General features: G+C 46.6%; 1 protein-coding gene across 1 annotated transcript in view; it reads right to left on the bottom strand.

The window, feature by feature from the left end:
• Positions 1-19,020, bottom strand: part of MACROH2A2 (macroH2A.2 histone) — a 48,621-nt gene extending 29,601 nt beyond the window's left edge. Inside the window, exon 1 of the mRNA XM_072756218.1 lies at positions 18,819-19,020. The gene's annotated coding sequence lies outside the window, so the exon portion shown is untranslated. The remainder of the gene's footprint in view (positions 1-18,818) is intronic.
• Between the last annotated feature and the right edge of the window lie 1,480 nt (positions 19,021-20,500).

Raw genomic sequence — 20,500 nt, 5'->3', positions numbered from 1 at the left:
AGGATCCTGAGATGGGGAGATTATTCTGGAATATTTGGGCAGGCCCAGTGTAATTGCAAAGGTTCTTTTAGGAGGGGGCAGGAGATGAGAGAGTAGTAAGAAGTGCAAGGAGGGAAGCAACAGATTCTCCCCTCAAGAGCCTCCAGAAGGAATCAGTCCTGCCAACACCTTCACTGAAGCCCAGAGAACCTGATTTTCACCCTTCCCGCTCCAGAACTGCCAGGGAATAAAATCCTATTACTTTAACCCCTACATTAGGGCTAATTTATTATAGCAGCAGCAAGAGAACAGATATGATTACTCTTCGCCCTAATTTGCTCCTGCCTGTCTGAATCCAGAGTACTTAGTTATACAGCGATGCCTGTCCTGGTTGGCTCTGATGGACGGACGACTCAGAGCTGATGTGTGTTTCTAAATTCTCCAACAATAGAGCATTTGTAAAAACAGAAATACGTCAGAAGATGCAATTGATTAAATATTCTACTGCAGAGTAACCAAACCTAGCAAACTAAAAGTTACAAAGCGGCCCAAGCTTCTGCTCCTTGGAATGAGGAGTCCAGGCCGATTGAAGGGAGAAACTTTAGAATCAGCCTCAAGAAGTGACTTCACTACCATGCACCATGAGACACGCCTATAATTCATGGTTATTTCAGGAAATGATCTTCTGTATGAAGATAAGATCATTATATACTTCCAAAAAGCTAATTCAGAGAATTTTAATAGAACTTTATCCATTTGTTGAGGGTATATTGTGCCCAAAAGATGGGATATAATACATAAAAGCAAGTTAGATAGGACACACAGGCATGACCAAAGGAAGAAAAAAAAAAGAAACAAAATTTCTAGGAAATGTATTAATGAATCAAAGTTCTCTGCTCCAAGGGCAATGTCATTCTTGAGGGACGTTTCATCTGGGAATGTAAAATAAGAAAGGCAAAAACACACTTGAGATTGGTTCTGTTTGCGGAGGCTGCCTGTCTCGCATGCTGGCCAGGCCGGTGGACCAATAGCCAAGGTGGTCATGAAAAGGCCCAAGAAAGTGGGTAAAAAAAATATGATGAAAGGAAGTGCTACATGGATGCACGGCTGATGGGAAAGACATGAAGCTGGGATTTATTTAATCTGGATGGAAGAACGAACATAGAGTTCAGTTTCCTCAAGTAGTTGATTACCCCGTTACGACTGAGGAGTTTTATATAAACAGTATGGAATTGGCAACCAACCCCATTCTCGACATCCTCCTATCTCCGAGGTGAACAATGTGAGTTTGAGGTGTTTTATTACATACTTCACATACATTATTTTTTACATGCTCATACGTACTTACTATACTCCTATTTTATGAGTCGTTTTGCCACCAAAATGTGTAGGTATTCATCAAAGTTAAGTACAAGCAAAGAGGAGCAAATGGCCTTACAATATTATCTCTTTTGCAGTAAGGAGCAGGGATCAAACACTATCACCCTTTTTAGAACTTGCACATTTTCTGTGCCTCTGCTGTGCCAGGCTGCTACCTCTCACGAAGCCACTCGGATGTCTTCCCTTGGAGGAAGCAAGCAACAGCAATATTAGCATTTTAGCCATCAATTTACATTAAAGAAACTGAGGTCACGCATCTGTCAATGTCTGCAGTACCTGCTGTTGGTCATCACTGACCCAAGGCATAGGTGACTCATAAAGCAATGTGAATCGGTCCTGTCCCCAGAGAGAGCTAAATGACAGATTTGCTAGCTGCTGGTAGTGTTTGAATGGAGGGGGCTCCTGATACAGTGGGAAGCCTCCAGGATGGGGAGCAAAAAACCTGGGTGAGGTCCTGCTTCTACATAACTAGCTAGGGGAGCTCTGTGTTCATTGGTGTGGACCTCGTCTGTAAAATAAGGCAGTGACTCATTGATCCCAAAGGTCACTCTGGTCTTAAACACTCCAGTGTTTGTGAAATGCACTTTCAAATGGTTCTGGAAAACCTTTCATACCTCTGGAAATGAATTTTGTAGAGTTAAGAGCCTGTACAGGTTCATAAAGATGTATGAGTATTGGTGACTCTGCTAAGCCAATTATGTGCTTTTTGTAGTTATGGGTAAGTTGGGGGAGGGAGATTAGTAGGTCTGGTTGCCAAGGAAACCACCTGAAAAGTCCATCACAGAGTGGACTTGCCCTGTGGATACTGTGCACACTAGATGGTCACGATCTCTCATACCAACAGAGAGAATGACGCACAAAACACAAATACACAAGGGCAGGACATACTCATCCCTCCCTACTCCACCATATTTTTCTCAAATGAAAATAGCCAGAAAATGACTAAGTGTGCGGGATAAAACCTCCTAGGGACTCCTCCAGTGTCAGCCAAGAGGAGTCACAAATTTCCCTAAATATTGAGAATTAGTGGCAGTAGAAGGAAAACAGGTGATGTTAAGGGACTGACGCCTAAAACTCTCATGAAGGGAAGACAGCCAAGGAAAGAAAACCAGGGTTAGATCATGTAGGGAACACTCTACACATAGCGTTTTGTAACCACACTTTCTTTAGCTTCCAGATTTTCCTCCAGATTAAGACCTTAGATCTGGGGATGTGGCTCTGTCTGAAGTCTCAATGGGAGATTGTGCCTGGGGAACCCATCTTTGCAGACACCATGCTGAGCTTCAGCAGCTGGGCACCCCAAACTCCTGGGCCCCTGATGCTGGGGGGACCTGTACATTGTAGGAATCAGACCACATCTGGAAATCCCTAAAGATTCAGAAAGGATGCAGATGGAGCGGACATGTCACACCTCCTGGACCCTACAAGTGGAAGGAAGTGCTTGGCATCCACTGACCACTCCAGAGAAGACCCTGTGTTTACCCATGACCCCTGCCCCCAGCCTGCACTGAACTCCATCTGGAGTGGTGAGACATCATAACTCCTAAGGTCCTTCGTTCCCAGGCTACCCCTTCCCCTGACTCTATCTAGTCTTGGGAGATCAGGAGTTTAAAAACTTGAACAGGTTTTTACCTACTTGCCACAAATCTCCAAATTTCTGTGGAGGGCTGCTCATCTAAAGAGAAAAGAACTATTGCAATGTGAAATTTGTTTCCATCAGACTAATACTTAAATGTTTACATTTATTTACCTTCTGCTCTAAAACATCTTTTTCTCTAATTAGGCAAAGCTAAGGACTACAGTACATTATGTTTGTTTACAAGTTTGAAGACAAGAATATGGCTGGATGAAACTCTTCCAGTGGTTATAGGCACCACGTGGGGGCCCCCCTGGAGCCTGCACATGGTCAAGCTCAGCTGGCCCAACCCCTCCAGGCCCATCCTGGGGTATCATGGGGTCCTTAGGAGGAATTGGGAACCAGACCAGATAACCTAGATCTGTAATATATCTATCCTTTCATATTGGAGAAACCAGGAAAAACCGAGATATAAAGTCTCATAGTTACTTGCAAAGTGAACGGGAGAGTTTTCAGCATGCTAACGGTGGGGACTCAGGGAAGAAGGAGGGAGAATGCAGAGCTGCTCATTCCCTTCTCTCTCCAAAAGCACAGTTGGAAGAACAAAACTGGTTTCGCGTGTGCTGGGCAGAGGGCACATTTGGACTCTGTAGATTTAGGATTTAAAGCCCATAAGGACACTGATGGGCTAGATTTTACAGACAGCACAAGGGTAAACATCAAATTGTAGCATTGACTCAGACATGGGCAATAAACTCACACCAGCCTATTCAAATCACTGCTGTATTTCATTGATTTTATGATGCTTTTTTTTTTTACACTTTATTATCTCTGGAAATCAGTATGCATCTTCCAACTGTGATGTCATTGATTCCATGAAAGATAGTGTTTATGAAGCATTTATTATTGAACGAGAAACTACATTCGTTGTGGAATATACATGGCCCTTGTCCTCAAATATTTTCCAATGAAGTCGTAAGACAGACCGTGCTAAAGTTTCAAATAGATGCTGGAGACATGGTTCCTAAACTGTGCACCAAGGTACCCTGGGACAGACAAGTCAGCAGATGTTTGAGCTTCCAAGGGAAATGAAGTGATACTCGACCTATTGGACTCTACAACTCTAGGGTCAAAGTGTTCCTACCAGTGGTTCATGGTGGGTCGTACTATCTGCTTTCTCATGGTGTTGCATCTTAGAAAGCTGAGTTTTTGGTGGCTCCTGTGATTAAAGCAAGGGTCAGGGAGAAATCAATGTGGAACAGAAAATGACAGTGGCAGTGTCCAACCGGATTCTAAGGTTCGAGAAGTTGTGCAGTGCCCAACAGGTGCACACACCCTATTTGTAATTCATTATGGCTATCTGTGAATGGTTTACAAATATTCTTTTTTCTTCTTATTCATGAATCAGTTTTTTTTTTCCAAATAGCTTTTAATTGCAAGGACATACATACTTATTAAGTTGTTTGGACCTCACCACTTAATAAATGGAATTGATAGGCATTTCTTCTGGCCTAGGCGCTTGGAGGAAAAAATGGCTGAGACAGCAAATTTCTCTGTGAACTGAAAAAGTCTGAGAACTTCTCTTAGGGCCCATCACCCACAGGCTGAAAGCTAGAAATATGACTTGCTCAAGGTCACCCTGAATCAAGGCAAACGAAAAAGTTAAAGAAGCTATTTAAAATTTTGAGTTTAGGGATCCCTGGGTGGCGCAGCGGTTTAGCGCCTGCCTTTGGCCCAGGGCGTGATCCTGGAGACCCGGGATCGAATCCCACATCGGGCTCCCGGGCATGGAGCCTGCTTCTCCCTCTCCCTCTGCCTGTGTCTCTGCCTCTCTCTCTCTCTCTCTCTGTCTATCATGAATAAATAAATAAAACCTTTAAAAATAAAATAAAATAAAATTTTGAGTTTAGGGGTGCCTGGCTGGCTCAGTCAGTAGAGCATGTGACTCTTGATGTCAGGGTTGTGAGTTTGAGCCCCATGTTGAGTGTGGAGATCACTTAAAAATAAAATGTAAAACAAAATTTTGAGTTTATCTTTAAATCTAAGTACTATTTGCACATAGTAGTATAAAGCAAAAAGGTAAAGAAATGCATAAAATGAAAAGCAATAGTCTCCCACCCCACTCTTTCTACCCCCAATCTCGCTTCCAGAGGCCATTTGGGAACAGTTTTTAATTTTAGTTCTGGTGGTCACCTCCAAAGCTCTAGTGTTTATACATTGACTTTGCAATTTATTTCCACTTTTTAGACAGTCTGTCAATGCCGAAGAAGGACAAGAACTTAAGTCCTCTTTCTTCTCCCTATTCTAGTTGTTGAACAGCATACTTCCATTTTTATTTCCTCTGCTGATTACCTTGGGAACTTTGTTTATTTTTCAAAGATTTTATTTATTTGAGAGAGAGAGAGCATGAGTGGGGGATGGGGGAGGGGGAGATGAAGCAGAGGGAGAGGGACAAGTAGATTCCATGCTGAGCACAGAGCCCCCACAACTCCAGGCTTGACTTGGGACTCCATCCCATGACCCTGAGCTAAAATCGAGAGTTGGACCCTCAACCGAGTCACCCAGGCACCTCTACCTCAGGAACTTTAAATACAACACTTCAATCTCTGACTCCCCAACCTACAGGTGTTCCCCCTTGAACCATTGTTACATCGGAGGAGGCTATGTGCCCTGATTCTTCCCTGGCCCTCGTTCCCTACCTCCCCTCCTGCTTCCTACCTCTGTCCTCCAGCCACCATCATCCCCACTCACAGCCTTTATATTTGGGTCTGTAATCACAGTGAAATCTTCATTTTGGCTCTAGGTTGATTTTGAACATGAAATGCTCATAAGCAGCATTTATATGATTAAAACTTTGTAAAGACTTTCCTTTCACAATCAAGTGGGTGCTGGGCTCACATTTGCTTTTCTGTGGTCCAGCACCGGGCATTTTGTGTCTCAGTATCAACAAGTGGATTCTTTGTTCTGAAAACATGTTGTTCAAAATCATTCCACATTTTACTTGGCTTCACATTTATTTATTTATTTAAAGATTTTATTTATTTTTTCATGAGAGACACACAGAGAGAGCAGAGACACAGGCAGAGGGAGAAGCAGGCTCCCTGTGGGGAGCCTGATGTGGGACTCGATCCCAGGACCCCAGGATCATGGCCTGAGCCTAAGGCAGATGCTCAACCACTGAGCCACCCAGGCGTCCCTGGCTTCACATTTAGATTGTGTCTTACACAGCTTCCCCCACCCCCAAGTTACTAATTTGGGATTAAGTGCAGTAGTTGGGCTCTATGAAGCAGCTGGGAACACTGGACTAGTGCATGGTGAACGGGGCTCCTAGGGGAAGCAGGGTTAGGTGGCTGCAAGGCTCTGCTTATGACTTTTTCTTTTCTTTTCTTTCTTTCTTTTCTTTCTTTCTTTCTTTCTTTCTTTCTTTCTTTCTTTCTTTCGTTCTTTCTTTTTTTTTAGATTTTATTTATTCATGAGAGACACAGAGAGAAAGGCAGAGACATAGGCAGAGGGAGAAGCAGGCTCCCCCCAGGGAGTCTCATGCAAGACTTGGTCCCAGGACCCCGGGACCTGTGCTAGTTGAAGGCAGATGCTCAACCACTGAGCCACCCAGGGGTACCCAGTCATGACTTTTTCATCAACAAATCATATATAACATTGTTTTTTTTTTTTAAATTTTTTATTTATTTATGATAGTCACAGAGAGAGAGAGAGAGGCAGAGACACAGGCGGAGGGAGAAGCAGGCTCCATTCACCGGGAGCCTGATGTGGGATTCGATCCCGGGTCTCCAGGATCGCGCCCTGGGCCAAAGGCAGGCGCCAAACCGCTGCGCCACCCAGGGATCCCTATATAACATTGTTTTACATGCGTTTGTGTTTAAAGATATCTTATATGATGTGTATTGCTGAGTCACTAACATTGAATTCATGGGAACTAGTGACTGTAACTTAAGCTTGAAGGAACCTCATCTAACACATATTTTCTCCAGAAGGCACGTGTATTCGCAGCATTCTTGTGCTCAGGAACTCTACACAACACAGCACTTCAGGACGGTGCCTCGGGGCCATTTTGAATAGTGGAATCACCAATGGAAAGCACAAAAGTGTGAAAACGATGGTGCTAAACAGGCCACGGAAAGGGCATGAATTTAGAGCGTGAGAGATGAAAGAGGAAGGCCAGCCCTCGGTAGAATTCAGCTGGGAAGGTGAGTGATGAGGCTAAATTTTTTACTGCCCGGTGCATGTCTTTGAAAGACTGGAAATCCATTGATTTGTGGGTGACATATAAATTTTAGCAAGCAGGCAAACTCGCTAATATGGAATCCGTGAATAATGAGGATCCATTGTGTTTTCCTTCTTGTTGACAAGAGAAAAGTGTGGCTTTGCCATATCCTAAAAAACACCCTGCTTTTCAGTCATTGTTCTTTGCAGGGGCCACTTTCTTCCCAGAGACTTTTATCCAGAAGTCTCCTGACCTCCTGCTCCTGTTGGGAATGGTTGTCTCACCCAGCGGTCATCCTGGGACTGTCTTCCTGGCTTGTGCCTCACCCAACATCTTCCTCTTTCTTGGCCTGCTGCTATGGTTTCTTGTAACTCTTCAGAGACAATTCAGAGAAGTACACTTTGTTCTCTTACATAAATGGAGTTGTCTTTACGGAATGATCTTTGGAGGATCACTTGGTAATCAACAATTCAATCAATCAAATAATTTTTAGTATCAGAATCATTTTGCTTCAACATTTTGATCCATTGTTGTTTTTTGTCGAGTGTTACAGAGAAATTTGGTGCTACCAACCCCCATACTTTCTTTTAACTTATTTTAAATTTATTTTTCATTTTTCAAAACCCCTCCATACTTTTAGATTGTCTCTTAATGTTCTAAAATTTCACAAGGACATGTTTAGATGTGGGTCCTCCCCATTTCCACTCACCCTGCTCAGCTCTTGGAGATAAGCCCGTTCAATCTATCATAAGACTTGTGTCTTTAATAACTCCAGGGATTTTCTGGTATGGATTGATTATTTCCTTCCATTTCTTTAACTCCTCCCCTTTTAAAAAAAGATTTTATTTATTTATTCATGAGAGACAGAGAGAGAGAGAGAGAGAGAGAGAGAGAGGCAGAGACACAGGCAGAGGGAGAAGCAGGCTCCATGCAGGGAGCCCCACGTGGGACTCAGATCCCGGGACCCCAGGATCAGGCCCTGGGCTGAAGGCGGCACTAAACCCCTGAGTGCCCCTGGGCTGCCCTATTTCCCTCCATTTCTTTATTCCTCCCACTTGTCCCTTCTCTTACTGGGATGCCTATAAACCAGGGATTGGATCTCCTGGATGGGTCCTCTTTTTCCTTCTGTTTTTTTTTTCAGTCCCGTAACATCTAATTTTGGCCAACAAATTATTAATCTTCAAGAGCTCTTTCTTGTTCTCTGACTCTTCCTTTTTCTCTTCCTTCCTTCTTTTATGAACGTACCATGTTCAAGTCTCTCTGAAACTGCTTGGGGTGTGTTGACGTTATTGTCTGTTCTCTAAGTTATATTATCCAGTCAGTCATCCTATGTTTTTATTTTCATCTTTTTCTTTCATGTCAGCTTTCCTTCAATGTCTGGTGAGCTTTGGTCATGCTTTCATGTTTAAGAATGAAAGACAAGCCTGATTATTATAGGCAGATAGAAAAGTTTTCCTCAGCTATTATTTGGTAGGCATGGTTCCTGCTTTTGGGACCTCTGGGTACATGCATAAGGCCTGCCAAGAAGCAGGGATCACCTGGGTGCCCAGTCAGGGACTTAGAACCCAAAAAGCCAGAATGAGAACCCACTTTGTGGAATCTCAGGCATCCTAGAAATTCTAGACCTGCCCTGTAGTTGTTCAATTTCCCTCTTTTTAAAAATATAAGACTAGATTTCTTTTTAAAAATAAATTATATATTTGAGGGGTGGGCAGAAGGAGAAGGAGAGAATCTTAAGCAGGCTCCATGTTCAGTGCAGGGCCCAACGTGGCGCTTGGTCTCCGGACCCTGACATCATGACCTGAACCAAAATCAAGTCAGACATTTAACCAGTTGAGGTACCCCAGTACCCCATGCAGTTGTTCAATTTCTTTAGAGAGGAAATCTCAGATTGTTACTTGGGGGATAAATGCTGGATTGCCGGAAACTCTACTGGGAGGTGGGGAGGGAGAAGGACTAATTCACCCAGCCGTTCTGGAAACAGACTGTCAACAACTCCCCATCTCTCACCCTGCCTTGACTCTTACTCATGGCTTCCCCGGAGATATTGTCTGCACAGTCGGAGGCCCTTGCAGTCTTCCAGAAATTTGTTGAAATCTCCCACCTGCTGAAGACCCACACTAACCCCTGCCCCTTTGTTGTTCAGTGTTTATTTTCTTTGAAATTCTTTACCATTACTTTTGTGGGCTCCAAGAGAGGGAAAGCACATGTGCTCCGTCCATCATGTAGAAGTGGAAACGGAAAGTGTCATTTCAATTTAACATCTTAACAAACATCATTTGGGATTTAGCCTAGAAATGAGTATGCTGGTAAGGAGAAAGAGCTCAACTGTTTTATAATTGAGTAATAATGTCATATTGAAAAATTTAGATCACTTTCATCACCAGGTGAGTCATTGGTCTTGAGATAATTGGAGAATATAAAATTTCCTATCAAGAGATTATTTAAGACCCATTAATATAACAGAATCAAATTCAGTGTGTCTGTATTTGCCCGGTTGTAGCAAATGTATATGGGATTCCTATAAACAGTATTTGTAATTATACTATAGTCCCAGAAGGGAAGAGAAGAAAGAAAAGAAAAATTCCAAGCATTTGCCCTGATTGAATAAATTCTTTTGGTGGGAAACAGCAAACTTTGCTTACCACCCTGATTGCCTGTCTTCGTGAAAAGACAAAATAGTCTGGTTTCTTTGGACAAAATTTTCTTTTAAATAAATTCTTTCTCAAGCATAAAGAGCTGATCAAGAGTAACTCATTTTTTTATGCCTCAAACAACTTCTTGAAATTTTTATTATATGTAAACTGATGAGTTTGATGACAAACTCTAGCCAATCAGCAAGATGGTCCATTCGAAGCTGCCAGCAATCCTGACTTAAATGACCATTTTAAAGTGGCTTTATAAAAGAGAGAGCAGCCATTTGAGATGGGGAACAGTAATTGTGGGCCGAGTGTTACAGGTGAGGTTTGGTTGGGCTGATGAACCACCCTGACAAGGGATCTGGAATTGCAAGACACCTTATTTTAAAGTAGTCTTTTGAGCTGTTCTCTTCAGAAGTATACAAATCAGGGCCTGTGGGGAGGGAAAACGCTCATGGGGAGGGCTTTGGTCCCATGCCTGCTAGCAGGGTGCTCCTGGTAGGTGGAGAAATCTGAGGCAGAGCAGGGCTCCAGCTGCCTCTTCCTTAGTGAGGAGGGACCCTAGGGGTGGGAGGGGAGGGGGGCCTGATGCCTGAAAGTCAACAAGGCTGGAGCTTTGCTCTGTCCCTGTGCTAGCAAAAGCCTTGGCCCCTAGAAGATTCTCCCTAAATTTCTGTTGAATAAATGAGCAAGAGAGTGAATTCCCATAAAAAAGTATATGAATCAAAATGCTTTCATATATATATATATATATATATATATATATATTACTTTAAAACTGGAAATCAGAGGTCTTGTAGCTTTTTGATGATGGCAATGAATTTTTTAAAACTTTAAGTACTGTCTTAAAATTGCTGAAATGTATTCATTTTTAGTCCCTGTGATATTTCTCTAATCTGTAGTATCGCGCTTCAGAATATCTCATATTGTAAATATTTAAAAAAAAAATGAAGTAAAAAAAAAATGAAGTAGACATGGCAACGAAGCATCTTCACACTGTCAGCTCAAAATTCTCCTTTGGGAGAATAAAATGAGATGAAATAAAACTAGGTAGGACATTAGGGAATTCAATACAAATGTATTAACTATATGTAGAAATATATTTTTAAAGGCATTAAACAAAAAACCTCACACCTAATAGAATTCTAATATATTTTGGTGTTACCCTACGTACTGTATTAAAATAATAATAGAATTATTTTGTAGCTGTAAAAACCATTCTCAGTAATACTAGCTAAATCACTTGCTCTATTACATTTCCATTTATGAAGTCCAAGGGCAAATCATTATTGCACAAGTAATCCTTTCCAAACCGTTTTCTTCCAAGGCCACCTCTAAGTGAATGAGAATAGTCAATAATTTTATCGTCATATATGTTAGAGCACATTAACAATTTATAATGTAAAGAGCTATATCAAATGCAATTTCATCAAAATGACACACGGATCAAATTAACTAAATTAACCAACCATGAACGTTAGAACCAAGCATTAACCCAATTTATTTAAATTATACTATTGGGTTACAAATCACTCCCTTTTTAAAAAGTCTTTCAAGTCATGTCCTGGAATAATCCAGGAGGAAGCTCAACTACTGCCAATGCATTCTTTATAATCCAGAGTCAGAGCCTGTGCCTATCTCCTTCTAGAGGGGACGGGGAGAGGAGAGCTGAGCAAAGGCTGGGAGCAGATGTGGCCTAGATTTAGGGCGTACGCTGCCACAGTGGTACTCAGCGACTTTTAGCAGGTTTTGTTTCTTTTGTTAAATGTAGGCTCAAGGGCAGCCTGGGTGGCACAGCGGTTTAGCGCCGTCTTTAGCCCAGGGCCTGATCCTGGAGACCTGGGATCGAGTCCCATGTCAGGCTCCTTGCATGGAACCTGCCCCTCCCTCTGTCTTTGTGTGTCTCTCATGAATAAATAAATGAAATCTTAAAAAAAAAAAAAAAATGTAGGCTCGAATTTTTTTTTTAAAGAAGACAAAAGGACAAGTTGTTGATATCTATTTAGTTTCTTCCTTATGAGCCTATATGAGGCCACCTCCGGAACCAGTTGAATGAGAAATGAATGTAAGTGAGTGAATAACAATAATTTTCATTCTCATTGGATCTTAGTCATGCACCCCGGAAGAAAATGTCTTCCTGAATCTATTCATTCATGGAAAACAAAAACCAAACCCTTCACTGGGTCCAGCCTGGTCTCTGGTCTTTTTGCTCTTGAGAATTGACAAACAGGAACAGTGGGCAAGCTATCCTGTTTCTTCAAAAGCTAATCACTGCAAATTAGCAGTGATTTTATTGTTATCAACAGGGGCCTCCTGCTTCTCTGGGCAGGGGACCGACTTTGTCTGAGGCCAGATGAGCTTCTCAGGTGAGGGCTGAGGAGACACAGGAGTTCGCTTTGGGGCTGAAAGTGAGTGCACCAGCATCAGACGGCTGTAGGCCTTGGTGCTGCCTGGCCCACCAGGGGCTTCCAGAGACACCATGGCTGCTGGGCCTCTGAGTACATAGGTAGGGCTGGTTGTGGGCTCTCAAGGCAGAGGCAGTTGTCCCAAGACCCCTCTTCCTCCATCCCTGTCTGTCTCCCCTCCTGTTTTCCTTACTGTCAGTGGGTGTACTATGGGCATAAGTGGTGGTGGCGGGGCTGTGGCTCTAGTTGCAGTGTTCTATCCTGTGACAGGCAGTGTCCTTCCCTGGTTATGGCTGTGGGGACCGGGCCTTGGTGGTCTGTATCTGCTATACCTGGTAAGGGCAACCACGAGGCCCATGGTGCCTTTCCACCTATAGGTGCAAGCTGCTAGACCTCGGATGAGAGGTGCAGTGGGCCAAAGTGTGTGTGTGTGTGTGTGTGTGTGTGTGTGTGTGTGTGTGGTGTGAGGGGGTAGGGGCTCGTCTTGTACTCACCACCTGTGGCCCTTAGTCAAACCTGTCGATTATTCAACACCTCCCCCGCCAATCCTTCCAACTTTGCTCACACCAACAAAAGCAACCTTTCAGGAGCTCCAACATATATAACAGATGGAAGGAAGGGGAGCAGTCCTGGTTGGAATCGGGAGGTGCTTGAGAACCTTGATGCCTGGGTCCCTACCTTTCCTGCTTTGGGCCTCCGAGAACTGACAGCTATTGCAACTGCTGACCCGTGAGGGCCTTTCCGACCTGACAGTTGCTTCTATTCAATGAAGATGCTCAAAAGGTCACTCCTGACCCCTCTCTGTGACTGTTCCACAGTCATGGAACAACCCTGTAGAATGAAGTCCAGGTGATCTTCCCTTTGAAGTGACTATCTTGTCATCCATGATAATCATAGAAAAGAAAAACCAGACTTGAAAATTCTACTTTGCTTTGTTCCAGGACTGCCTCTTCTCCACCCCAAGACAATACTCTACGGTGTTCACTGAAGAGCCACGGGGGTGAAATCCAGTTTCATGGCAAGGAGGCAACACTGGAGTTGGTTAGTACGGCACGGAAATTCTGGAAGACCGATCGATTTGCAAGTTTAGGATATTGGTGGGGGACCCTGTGAATTATCGTCTGATCTAAAAGTTTATGTTGTATATTATAAAAGCTATTGGAATTTACTTTTTCATATTCTACTACCGCTATTTAATTTTAATGGCGTTATTGAACAGTGAAGGCAACGCAAAATACAAGTTGCATAATATATGCTGTTATTAATGCCAGACCAGTAAACACAAGGGCCTGGGGTTTCCAGGATCAGCTTGATTTCACTTTGCTATGTTTTTGTCCGGTTGTTATGGAAACACCCTAAATTTAGGCATCCAAACTATATCATCAGGACTGCCTCTTTTATCCAGAAACAACCCCCAAATCTTTGATCAGATCATGTACTGCAATTGTGGGTTAAGTAGTATGGTTGCCGTAGTTAATCCTGGCATCCTGGAATGAGCTGGAGCCAATGTCCCTGCGCTGAGGCTGGTGGTCCGATGCGTATTTCCACACACGCTTCTGTCAAAGCATGAGAATTCTGACTTGAATTACTTACTCCATTCCAAGTCCAAATTGGCAACGCCAGTCAAATAAATCGGGCAAAGTATGATGGATGGTGGGATGGATAAATGAACAGTAAGGGCTTCAGAGAAACCACCAAATTTATCTTATTTAATACTTTGTGACAAGACAGTTTAAAGTACAGTGTTGTGTGGCTCAATCGGATAATCTTTATCTTGCATCTGACAGAGGCAGGTAAAGCGGTGATGCAAAGACGAGGTTTCAAAAATCAGAATCTGCATAATGAACATAATCTGAGAATCACTGGGCTGCCAGCCTTGTTCTCACCCCATGGAGGGGAGGATGTGGGCTGTGGAGTGAGGCTGCCTGGCCTCGAGTCCCAAGTCTACCTCCAGCTGTGGGCACGTCCTTGACCTCGCTTTTCTCTTCTGTAAGATGGGTCTAATAAGAGTACCTACCTGTAGCGCTGTTGTAAGAATGAAAGGAGTTAATGCCTACAAAGTGTCCGGAACAGCGCCTGGCAGGCAGTAAGGGATTTAATAAACATTAGCTATTGTGTCTTAATTCCACAGAAGACATGGTTTTAGAGAATGAGTTTCACGGAGCTCAGGTTGGCATTTTTCCCTCTCGCTCAAAAGCAATGATTACGACATCATAGCGCTTGGTGTTCTGTGAACACCACCCGGCTTGGTCTCAGCAACCTCCTTCCAGGAGCTGGGGTAAAGGAGTGCTAATTAAAACTCCGAGCTACCTAATGTAGTGAGAACTTCATGACAGTCAGTACTTTTGTTTTTCCAAGGTGGGGCACTTCGGGGTCCCTCATGGTCTAATCCCGTATCTCCCAAATTCCATCTGTCTGGGAATTCACAATCATCACAAGGTTAGAATCAGGGTTTTACAGAATCATGATCCAAGACCAAAGGGGACTTGAGTGATCAGCCAACTATAGTGCCCTGATTTTAGCCACCACAGGAGGTGTGACGGGGAGGGGCAGTGGTCAGTAAACCGCTTATCCATGACCAGAAGGTTTATGTGAGACCAGACCTACCGCCAGCCTCCTCACTGCCCCCCCCCCCACTTCTGGAACCCTGATCTTTTCTGCACTTTGCTATACCTGGTAGTGTTATATACACATCTGACCTTCAATAAATAGTCCTCGGGTAAGTGAAAAAGGCAGCCAGCCTTAAATATTGTTCTCATTCTCTCTCTCTCTCTCTCTCTCTCATTCATTCATTCATTCATTCTCTCTTTCTTTCTTAGGCTTCATGCCCAATGTGGGGTTTGATCTCACCACCCTGAGATCAAGAGTTGCATGATCTACCGACTGAACCAGCCAGGTGCCCCTTCAATATTTGTTTCAATAGCATTTGGGGGGTTCCTTTTGTGATTTTTTTTTGGAAGGGGGAAATGGGTTATCCTCTCAAACACTCATCTTTCCCTCCAACTTAATTCCCAATATACATCCCAGTGTGCATCCAGGAGAAAAAAAAACCCTCCCTTTTGAAGTTTTCACTACCTTCCTTTTTAAAATATCACCTTCCAGTATCATTGTAAGAAGTCATATCCTCTATTGGTTCATTTTTTTTCTCTTCTAAATCTAATATAAGATATTCATAGAATCAGAGCGATTACACAAATCATAAATTGTCAGTTCAGTTCCCTCCTCAGCCTGAACTGGGCAGGGCAGTTTGGCCTCAGCCTCGCAAGGGAATTTACGTGATGATGATGTGATGATGAAGAGATGAGGATGTGATGACGCTGAAGAAAGAGGAGGAGGAGCTCTTTCTTCTTTTTCTTTCTGCTCCAGTCCTCCTGCATTCTCTGTGAAGCCTACTCCAGCCTTTCCTCCAGACTAAAATTCCGTTCTCCCTTTAAAAATTGTTGTAGCATGTTATTGTGGCTGTTATTACACATTATCAATCACTTGTAACTTCTTAATTGTATTTAGTTATGCAAGTAATATAGAAATTAATTCAAATTGTAAAATTTCAAATGTTGTAACAATGGTTACAGATGGGTGTGAATAATTGTATGACTAAACTCTTCCTTGACAATTCCTCCAGTTGTTGTCTCTTTGTGTCTTTACATCCTTCCTGTCTGTTTATGTATGCGTTTTTGCTTACAGATATGCATAATATTATTTTGTTTTTACATAAATAGTACCATACAATATGTATTGTTCTGCAATTACTTTTTTCTTTTTAAAGATTTTATTTATTTATTTGTGAGAGACAGAGAGAGAGAGGCAGAAACACAGGCAGAGGGAGAAGCAGGCTCCATGCAGGGAGCCCATTGTGGGACTCAATCCCGGGGTCTCCAGGATCAGGCTCCTGGGCTGAAGGCAGCGCTAAACCACTGTGCCACCCAGGCTGCCCCTGCAATTACTTTTTTCATTAATAATATGTCTTGGTGACTTTTCTCTCTTAGTATATATGGACTTACTCATTCTTTTTAACTGTTGCCTAGTTATCCAGGAGACAGATGTACCAAAGTTTATTTAGCCATTCCCTATGCCTGCCATTAAGTGGCTTTCAGTTTCAAAATTACCAAAAACCCTGCAATGGGAGGGAATTACATAATCTGTGCACACGTGTGCCTGCTTCTCTAGGATACATACCAAGAAGTGGAATGGCTGGGTCACAGAATGCGCACATCACTAATTTTAACACTGTCAAACTGCCCTCCAAGTTGGCTGTACTACTAATTTACACACCTGTTAGCAGTGTAAGAAAGAACCCAGTTTCCCACTTCGGTTGCCAAGATTAATCACTTTTTACCTTCCTTACCTGCATATACATTTTATCGCCTAGGCTTGGGATGTAAGCTCTCTGAGAGCAGGCTCCGTGACTTCCCATATGTGCATTTCATCCCCCAATCAGAGGTGTTTAATAATTGGTTCTCAGTATATGCTTCTAGCGTGATCTCCAACCACAAGTTCTCTGCTCATGTCTGTGCAAAGGAAAGCATTTACCCACAGTGCATGTTTGAGGTTATTTCTTAAGAATGAAAAACAGTTTTTAAAAAGTCGGTTGGATTTTTGTACACCCTTCCCCCTGGACAAGTTACAGATACCTTTCATTTAAAGTTGCCTGCCTAAAACAGGATTCCCTCCTGCTCTGCTGGCAGGAGGCAGTGAAAACAGACCTGGCTGTCTCAGACAATAGCTAGCAGGGTGTCCCACCCACTGGGAAAAGCCTCAGATTCCCTGGGAACTAGACAGAAGATGGGATGGGGAGGGAGTAAGGTCAGACTCTTTGGAACATTCTGGATCCTAGGAGGGAAATTCTTTTACAGAGAGTCTTGAAATAGAGGAAACCATTAATAATGTCCAAAGCACAGCAATAAATGGATCCAGGTGAGGAAGACCTGTGACAGGCTAGCAGAAACGGCATTGGGAACTGGAGATATATCTCTATCTCCATTTATATACAATTTGGATACAGGAAAGGGAGGTTTTAAAGGTGTGAACTACTACTGGATGCAAGATAAACTTTTCCTCCGGGCAGAGCCTATATTTATTTCTATGATAATCTTGGGTTAGCGAGGTTCTACAAACGCATGAGCGTGGTTCCAAATCTTGCCGTTCGGAATGCTCATTTGGAAAAAAAAAAAAAGAGTTTTCCAAAGGGGTAAGAGAGAACTTTCAGTTACATATGAACGAATCGAGGATTCGTGTGGCCAAGTGAGAAACAGCACACACACCCCGCGGCGCTTTTTGCCCCGGATCAGGTTCGCCTCCCGAACCTCCCGAACCTCCCGAACCGCGGCGCAGGGAGGGTGCGCGGGCCCTGGACACGGGCGCACACGGGCGCACACGGCGGAAGGCGGGAAGCGAGGACACCGCGCCAGGGCGGGCTGAGCGCCTCCAGGGCCCGGGCCCGCCGAGGCCTCGGGGCTTGGCATCGAGCCCCCCCGCGGCGGGGCGGGAACGCGGGGACCCCCATTCCCGTCGGGGTGCAGCGCCGCAGACACACCGGGACCCGCGCTTTGGCTTCCTCTGGCCCCTCCGCCCCTCGCCCGCGTGGGGCGGCTGCCACCGGAGCCCTGCAGGGGCCCGCCGAGCTGCAGGAGGAGGCGCCCTGGGCCCCTCCGGGGCTCGGTGCCCCTTGGCCATTGTTGGGAGGAACAAAGAGGGCAGGTGCGGAGGGCGCCCCCGCGCGGCGAGGCGGGGAAGGGCACCGCGGGGCGCGAGGCCCGGGCGCGGCCGGCGCGGGGCTGGGGGCTGGGGGCCGGGCGGGGGCCGGGGCCGGGGCCGGGGGAGCGGCCGCGCCGGGGGGCAGGGCCGGTGCCGCCCGCCGCGCCCGCGCGCCCCGCTCGCCGTCCCGCGCCCGCCGCCGCCCCGTCCTCCGCCGCGGCCCCTTGACTTGTATCCCCCCTCCCCCCCTTTTTTTCTTAATTATCATTCTTATTCTAGATCTTTTTCCCGCGCAAAGCGGGAAGCGGGGGCTGCGCGAGCGAGCGGCGGAGGGGCCGCCATTTCCCGGGGAAAGCGCAGCGCGCGGCGGCCCCGGGCGCCCCGGAAAGGGAACCGGAGGGGAGTGCCCGGCCCCAGCCCTCCTCCGCGCCGGCCGGGAGCTCACGGGGCTCGCGGGGCTCCCCGGCCTCGCCCCCGCCGCGGCGCCCCCGGCCTGACCTTCCGCGGCGCCCGCGCCCCGCCCGCGCCCCCGCCCGCGCCCCGCGCCCCGCGCCCCGCGCCCCTTCCATTGTCAGCCCGGAGCGGCCCGGCGCCCGGCCCCGCAGCCCCGGAGGCCCCCGGCGGCCCGCGCCTCCCTCCCCCGCCCGCCCCCCGGCCGGCCTCGCCGCGGCCCCGCACCCCGCCGCCCCTCCGGCCCCTCGCGGGCCGCCCCGGCCTCTCCTTCGCGGGGCAGCAAGTTGGGCAGCTTGACGCGTTCGTTCCCGTCCGCCCCCTCCGCGGGGAGGCCCGGCTGCCGGGGCGGCGGGGCCGGGCGGCGGGGCGGCCGGGGGGTCGCGGCGGCCCCCGCGCTGCCCCCGCGGCGCGTCCCGGCCGCGGCCCCCGGAGCCCCCCGAACAATGACGCGGTCGCCATGGCGGGCTCACCTGGTGCTGCGCCGCCTGCTCGGGCGCCCGGTGCCCTCGGCGCGCCGCTCCCCGGGCGAGGTCGGGCCCGCGCGCGCCGCCGCCGCCGCCGCCGCCGCCGCCGCCGCCGCCGCCGCCGCCGGGCAGGACTCTTTGCCTTTCTCCGGGCTCTACCGGTGCTTGTCAATGGCGGCAAGCGGCAGTCCCCGGGCCGCGGATAGTAGCGGGGGGGGGGGAGGCGGAGGGAGAAGGGATTGCTCCGTCTCCACATAACCACCTCTAGGAGGAGTCGCTCAGCCTCATCCCCCGCCAGCCCAGGCTCCGCGACGGCCGCGGCTCTCGCCGGGGCTTGATGAGCTATTGTCCTCCAGCCGCGATGATGAGCGACCCGCGCGGCCTCCGCGCCGCGGGGCCCGGCGGGGAGGAGGCCGCCCCCGGGGCCGGGCACTCACGCCCCACGGCCACCATCCCGGGGCTCCCGACAGCAGCGGGCCCCGCGGTGCGCGGGGACGGCGTGGGCGCCCGGGGCGGTGCGGGGGGAGCCTTAGGGGGTGGAAGCCCAGCCGGGCCCTTCCACGGGCTCGCGTCCTCAAACCAGCCCACATGCTGTGCAGGAACGCGCGTGTCGATCACTGGGGCTGTTGCACAAAAGCGGCCACAGCCACGACCAACTGCCTGTTGGGGTGGTTTTTTTTTTTTTTTTTTTTTTAAATAAATCAAGACCCATTTAGATTCCAGCATCGCATAATATTTGGAGCAGCAGTTGTACGTTTCGGTGGGGGAGGCTGTGTGCGTAGGCATCCTGCTTAATTCGGTTGCTTTACGGTGTGTTAATTTGCAACATCCAAGCAGGTAGTAAGAGGAGCACGAGGCTATTGTCTTAAGGACCAAATGTTATCATTTTCCAGGAAATGTGTTTTTATAGGGATGTGGTGGACGGTTATCAGGCGTGATCATGTGGATTAGTAGTTGTTCTACTGGAAGCCAGTGCTATCCTTTGTACCTGGAGATGGTGTGTGTGTGTGTGTGTGTGTGTGTGTGTGTGTGTGTTGGGGGGGGTGTTCCATGTCTGGGGGTGAGTCAAAGGAACGTGTTTATTGTACGGAGAGATGTTCACTTGCTGTGGACCATCCATGCTCCTTCTGATTTCTCCCTGATGAGTCAGAGGATGGTGAAGAGGCAAAATTTGGACCTCTTCAAAAAGGAGAAACCCACAGGAAAACACAGTTCTCCAGCATGGGTCAAGTGGGTGCTTTTCAAAGCCTTTTCCATTTGGTAATATTGTGTACATATACCCCTATAAACTTGTAAGTGTTTAGGCAGTGAGGAATATTGGGGTGGCTGAGAGCCTCCAATTGCCTGAGTGGGAAAGAACCCAAAGGGCCAACTGCCTTCTGGATTTACGCTAGTCAATCGGGGCTGCTGATGGGATTAGTGGGTAGCGCTTTAGAACATATGCTTTTAAAACAAGTGTTTTGCTGAGAAATCTGTTGACTTCCCACAAGATTGTGCATGTATCCTAAAGGTATAAACACATCTCCATTTGTTTAGATCTCATATGGTTCCTCAAAGCTCTCCTGGACGCAATGGTCTCAGTGTATTGGGACTTCATTTCCTCTTCTTCCTACGTTTTTACCCTCTCTGTGTTATGACCTCACTGTTCTTTGTCTTTGAAGGTATTCTCCAGGTCAGAAACCTAGTCA

This window comes from Vulpes vulpes, chromosome 4, assembly GCF_048418805.1.
Source record: "Vulpes vulpes isolate BD-2025 chromosome 4, VulVul3, whole genome shotgun sequence".
Classification (NCBI taxonomy): Eukaryota; Metazoa; Chordata; class Mammalia; order Carnivora; family Canidae; genus Vulpes; species Vulpes vulpes.
Note: the sequence above shows the minus strand (reverse complement) of the source record. Positions and strands in the feature narration are given on the sequence as shown.